The following is a 6164-nucleotide window of genomic DNA, read 5'->3' on the forward strand; positions in this document are numbered from 1 at the left end:
CCTAATCAAATGAGTTTTTTTAATTAAATTTTCACTTTGTTCTTATATTTATATCAAAGAAAGATAATATCAAATATATTAAAATGAAATTAATGTTTAAATAATAATAATTGTATAAATTCGATTGTAAAATTTTAAAAGTGAATTCGATGTAAAATATTAAGCTGGGTATTATAATGAAGATTATAATATTTATTAAAATAAATTGCTTACCTGTATATTTTTGGTACCATTTTTTATTATAAATTTTGCCCTGGAATTGATATCTTCGCATCTCCAACAAATTGTGTCGCCCTTATATTATCGATATATATTGCAGAGATCATTTTTGTAAAGCAAGAGATTACCATTTCTGGAAGATTTTATATATTTTAACTCAGACATTTTTGAAAATGGCTCAAAAACGGTGAACGATATATGTTAACGAGAGTATAATTGAACGATGGTAAGGGAAAATTGTTTTTCCCTTTCATGCCGTTTTCCTGGAAAAAGGATTTTGTCCCCTATATAAAATCCCTCTATGAAAATAGTACCCTCCCCCTACAAACGGACCCTCGGTACCACAGGCGCGCATCATTAATTATCTTTTAGGTTAGAAATAGGTTAGATGAAAAGAAGGAGACACACAACTGCGTGAATCGCCTTTAGTAAAAATGGTCCTTAAATATTTTAGCGCTCTAGGGCTAAACAACAAATCACGACTGATATGTGAATTAGGGCACTATACCCCTCATTTTCGATCCTCGTTGAGAGAGAATGAGAAACTTATTTGTGAAAAATATTTTCACATGAAAAATCCATCTATCAAAATCCCCTTTTTTCTTTTTGCGGAAATCGGAAGTGTGTGACTCGCATTAGGCTAAATTGGCCCTATAAAGTACATTCTCAATGGATGCGAGTTTTTTTGCATGCGAATGAAAACTAGTACTGAACGTACTTTATTTACATCACATGAGAGCTGCACAATGGGCTATTGGTGATGGTATCTCTAAAGATGATCCGAAGACTTGCCATCCTCTGCATACGAATGCTTTGTTAGCCCCCCGGTGACCTGCGAGCAATTTACGATCGAACAATTTAACGAGGACGGATACCGAGAATCCTTGGTCCCTAAGCAGGCTGTTCAAAGTGGTCACCTACTGATTGCAGGCAGTGATGATTGACTTCGGTGTTCTACTGGGAACCGTGTCTTTACGATCTATCCACTGCAGGACAAATGAAAACCAGATTAGTGAAAAATATTTACTTTAAAAAAGCTTGGTTCCCGTTTGCATTTGATTTTACTTTTGTCTCTTACAGCATCCTGTCTTTCTTATGGCCAATAGGATAGCCTATATTCACTTGTTAACTGTCAGTATTCAGACGGAATGTGGTTGCTGTACCTACGATCGTCGTCAAAAGATAAAAGGATTTCTGAGTTTCATGCGAGCTTTTACTAATCAGGTTCTCGCCTTTCCCCGACGGAGGAAAGGAAGTCGCATTCATTGTGAATGCTCCTTATAGGATTATGCAAACTCGACGAATTGCTCAAATGCTACTACCTTCCCTTCGAAAATTTTTATTTATTTAATACTTTTTGTGGGTAAAAAACAATGAGTTTAACACGTATGAAATATGCACGAGGTCCTAGTCCTTTCCTCACTTAAAATAAGAAATTAAATACTATGTATAAAATAAATTAGAGTCTTTTTTGGGGGGTTTTAAAGTCAGCAACACCATTAAATCTTTAAATTTATTTTTATCTAAGGTTTCTTCCGGTCGGAGACATCATTTTTAAAAATTATATTATTACTGACTATTAAAAAAAATACTTTTAGGAAAGAAATTTTTGAATAGTTGGTTTTAGGAAAGGTAAATTATACAAAACAATTTCATAAAATTAAACTATTTCAATATTTTAGGAAATTAGGTTCGGGAATTTCAAACATTTCCGATGCGTGTAACAATTTTATTTATTTATTGTTGATGATTTTTTCAGTTTCAATTCAACACATTTTTTTAATTCCTGTTTCTCATTGCCTTTTTACCAAACACAGAGCCCTTTAATAGCTGAAACATATTTATCTTAGGGGAAACGTTCCTTGCTTCCTTTAATTGTTTATGTATTATTTATTGCTTTGGGCTTATTTTCTCAATACAATATTTTATAGTATCGGTTGAGCACTGAGACAATTCTGTCTCTTATTTACAGTTCTAAATTGCCGCAAACAAATTGTTATCTCGACTTTCTATGATTACAGATACATTCACCTTTTAGAGACATTAAAAAAAACTGTGTTGGCACTTTTTTTTTTGTGGTCATTCTGTCTAGAGTCAATCTCCCGATCAGTCATTATAAAATTGTTCTCTTATTTATTTTTTCTACAGTTTTTCAATATAACATTTTAGATTTTTTTAATTCAGTTTTAAAGCTCTTTACTAAAAAACAATCTTTTATTTGATGTTATGATTAACAAGGGAAACTAAGGAAGTGTGACTCGCCAATTTTGAAATAAACTAGTGGGCCTTCTTATGAGAAATAATTTTAGGGGGCAACATTCGTTTCGGCCCATAGAAGCTCCCATGAGAGATAACAAATAATTCAATATATAGAAAAATCGGTATTTTATGCAGACTATTAGTTATTGTAATTATCTCATACTCCAATTAATTTGCAATTAATTGGTTAATTAATTTGCAAACTGATGAACTAATAATCAATTATTAACTAATTATTAATTAATTAATTAATTCGCAATTACATACATCAATTAATCTAAAAAGAAAATTGAAAAAATATTTTTTTAAAATTTGATGCCGATTTTTTTTAAATTAACCTAATAGGTTTTTCTGAAAAACAACAGATACATAAAATTTTAGAAATCAATTTTGACAATAAATATGCATTATAGTACGTGAAAGTACCACAAAATTAATGGGAGTATGAGATAATTACAATAACTAATAGTCTGCATTGAAATAATAAATTACCGATTTTTCTATATATTGAATTATTTTTTATCCCTCATAGAACCTTCATAGGCCGAAACGAATGTTGCCCCCTAAAAATATTCCTCATAAGGCATACATCCCACTAGTTTATTTCAAAATTGGCGAGTCACGCTTCCCTTCCCTTGCAAGTGTTTTAATAGAAACTAGGAGGCTTCGCCCCCTGCTCGCTAGCGCTCGCCAACCCCGAAACTGCTTTCGCAGTTCATTTCGGATTGATTCGCACTCCGATACTCGCTTTGCTCGCTCATTGGATACGTTCTTAACGTCTAGCTTTTGTATACTTTTTTGAACACTGAAGTTCCGAAAACTTTTCACTGTAGAAAATTCTAAGCCTGTGCATTTCAATATTAATTTAAAATTGAAAACAGTTCGCATATTTTTCTTAATCACACTATTCTAAATTTCAGTTGTTGAGAAAAGTAACTGTTATAGGATTTGTTTTAAAGTCTTTCCCACCAGAGGGCTAAAACCATGTGTTGTAAAACAACATGAAATAGTACTGAACGCCGGATGTAAAGCATCGGCTTCGATGAAGATAATTTTGTGAGAATTTTTTTGGATAATTTGGCGAGAATTCTCCCGATTAGACATACGTGCTCTTGCGCGCCGAAGCCTATCTATTAAAACGTATTAACGTTTTATATAATATAGATTAGCCATATGATGCTCACTACGTGCTCTTGCGCGCCGAAGCCTATCAATTAAAAATGAAAACTTTTGCCAACGCGAGAAAAGAAATATCATCGGTTTTATTGATACATACGTACGTATTAGCGTTTTATATAATACTAGGAGGCTCCACCGCCTGCTCGCTAACGCTCGCCAACCCCCGAGAATTGCTACGCAATCCTATGTGGTTCACGCCGTGAACCATGGCTCGCTGCGCTCGCTCGCCAATGAACACAATGTTCTAGCACAAAGACATAATATATTATCATCAAAGACATAGTATTTTATCATCAAAGACATAGTATTGTACTTATGTAGAAGAATTCTACCAATGTTCTTATTGGCTTTTAAAAAAGTATATTAGCTATTTAGATTGTACATGGTGAAAAAATCAAAACATTAGCTAAATAAGAAACATATTAGCAAAATAAATTATCAAATATTGCTTCACTAATATTCTGCATTTTAAAGCGTGAAAATTCAATGCACAAATAAACGCGAAATATAAAAAAATTCAATGCATTCAATACAAACACTTAAACGTTTTTTAGACGTTTAGGTAGCTCCCAGTAGAAAAATATCAATTCAACAGCGGCCTTTTAAAGCATTCCCACTTCAATTAATTAATTAATTCCTAATTGAGTTTAAATGAAATATTGCCATGTTTTTAGTGCATGAATCTGAATTGAACAACCTGATAATGCTCACTCTGGTTATTGTTATCTGGTTGCTCACTACGTGCTCTTGCGCGCCGAATCCAATCAATTAAAAATGAAAACTGTTGCCAGCGCGAGAAAAGAAATATCATCGGTTTTATTGATACATACATACATACGTACGCATTAGCGTTTTATATAATATAGATAGATAGATTATTTATTGTTTTTATTTTCCGTTTTACCGTCATTTGCAATAACTTTTATTCACATTTTATAAGTTAGACATTTCTTTTTCTTTATGTATAATGTGGCATCTTATTAGATATTGCACACTTCAGCCAAATTGAATCATTTGTAGGTAAACAACTATTTGTATAAATCAATGTATTTGCATTTGCATGTAATATTTGAACTGAATAACAAATTGATTTATTTAGTAAATTAGATTTCTTTGTACAAACATGATTTCATTTTAAGTTCCCAATTTTCGTACTTTTTTATATTTTTAGAATTATACTTTAAAATTTTTAAATTGCTAGTCGAAAATGTAAACATTAATTAAATTAAAAAGTTATTAGGTTATATTTCATTTAGTACAAAAATGAAATAATTTAACTATTTTAATTGCATAATGAAACATAATGAAAGTAATTCGAAATAAATAATTAGGTTTGTGTCCTCATTAATATTGTTTTAGTATAAATAAGTAAAATTAATTTATTTTTAATCAGTTAAAAATAAATTTATTTTTAATAAAATAATTTATTTTAGGGGTTCTGGCAAAGTTACTATCGATAAAAACAAATTTTGAAGTCATACAACGAAAGTAGTATACTTTCGTTGAGTGCTGAAACACGATATTTGGGCAGTTTCATGCAGTTAAAAAGTTGTCGTCATACCACTCTAAAATAATAAAACAATGGGTGAATCTGCACCTTTAAAAAGCAATTCATACTTTTCAGAATAAACTGAATCAGCTTCAAGCCAGGTAGGTGCTATTTTTTTTAAAAAAAAAGGATTCAAATTTCTCCTGTTAAGCTCTTGTTTTTGCCTTATTTAAATAAGTAACATTCATTTATATTGCTATTAATTCCAAAAATACTCAATGGCAGAACCAGGTAAGTGATATTGAGTATTCTATGCCTGGTAGAACCAGGTTAGTGACTTAATGACAGGCTAGTCAATAAGCAACCCTTAAAAATCGTTCACTTGGTTGACATCTAACTTTAGAGTGAAGGTCGTTCGAAGTAACTGTACTAAAAAATTGAAAATTTTAAATAATAGCTTCCATACCATTAAGCGGATTGTGGATTCTTTTACGAATCCGCTATTAAAATATAAAAAGAAAAATATGACCCTTAAATGGCTACAACATATAAAGGAGTGGTAGTAAATTTAATGATTTGACATTTTATTATTAGTTTAATAAATTTATGCCCACCATTGCATATAAGCAGCTTAAATATCTATTAATGATACAGGAAAGATTTGAAATTAGGGCAAAATTAAACAAATTAAGTTTATCTTAAATTGCTTTTAGGCTACCATTTTAAATATTATGGGAAGCTAGAGCTTCAAGGTTGGCAACTGCATATTCTCCTTGATGAGACAGACATACTTTGCCCCTTTGTTGCTTGAAAATTAGTGGTTGCTAAAAATTGGTGTGCAATTAGAAGCAAATAGTTTTACATTTTTAGTGTTTTGTAATATTTTCGGACTGAGCGATGCCAGACTAGCAATACTGCGCTGTAAAAAGTTTTAAAAAAAGTGGAAAAAATATTTCAAATATTATCACAGAGATGCCGATCAGGAAGCGATTTTCCCATCCAGCGACATTTAACGACG

Source organism: Parasteatoda tepidariorum, chromosome 8, assembly GCF_982258835.1.
Source record: "Parasteatoda tepidariorum strain Cologne lab strain chromosome 8, Ptep-v5.0, whole genome shotgun sequence".
Lineage (NCBI taxonomy): Eukaryota > Metazoa > Arthropoda > Arachnida > Araneae > Theridiidae > Parasteatoda > Parasteatoda tepidariorum.